Genomic DNA, 701 nt, shown 5'->3' on the forward strand with positions numbered 1-701 from the left:
TCACTTAATATGAAAATGACCTAGCCCTCCACTCACTACCATGTTTGCACAGAATTCTATTTGCTAGCTGCCACGTGGAAGCAAACAGAAGTGAAATGAAGACAGATACATTACCTCCACGGAGAAGACAAAGGCAGTGCTCACTTGCCTTACTCTAGTTAGCAGTTTATTTTCCACATGCCAGAATCCAGGTCCAAAGGACACCAAACCATTAAAGAAACCTTCCAAGACAGGAAAAAATAATGATTTAATGGTCACAGCTAAAACTATGGGTGAGATTTATTGTGATGGTTGAGCCTACATAATGTGTTTGGGCTTCTGAGGGGAGTGACTGTCCTTCCTCAGGCCTGGCCACAAAGTCCCATCTCTTAAGGAAGCCTCCTGTCACCCTTTGGTAAGTCTGATCAGTAGAAAACTAGTCAAGATAAAAAGTAAATAGTCTGCCAGTGTAGAAAACTCACTCAGGTGTCAAATGAACACAAAAGCCTGGGGAAAGGTGGGAAATGGCATCTGTGCATCCAGGACTAGGGAATGGCCAGTACAAAGAAAGGAAGATTGGTCCTTTCTGTGGCAGTAACCTGTGTGAATGTCTCCATTATCTAGTGAAACCTTAGACTAGGTCTCTGAGAAAATGCTGGAAGAGATACTTTTCTCTCAAGCAAAGAGAAGATTGAGTCATATATCCAAAATGTCTAGGGAAA

The sequence above is a fragment of the Acanthisitta chloris genome, unplaced genomic scaffold (genome assembly GCF_000695815.1).
Source record: "Acanthisitta chloris isolate BGI_N310 unplaced genomic scaffold, ASM69581v1 scaffold5230, whole genome shotgun sequence".
NCBI classification, from domain to species: domain Eukaryota; kingdom Metazoa; phylum Chordata; class Aves; order Passeriformes; family Acanthisittidae; genus Acanthisitta; species Acanthisitta chloris.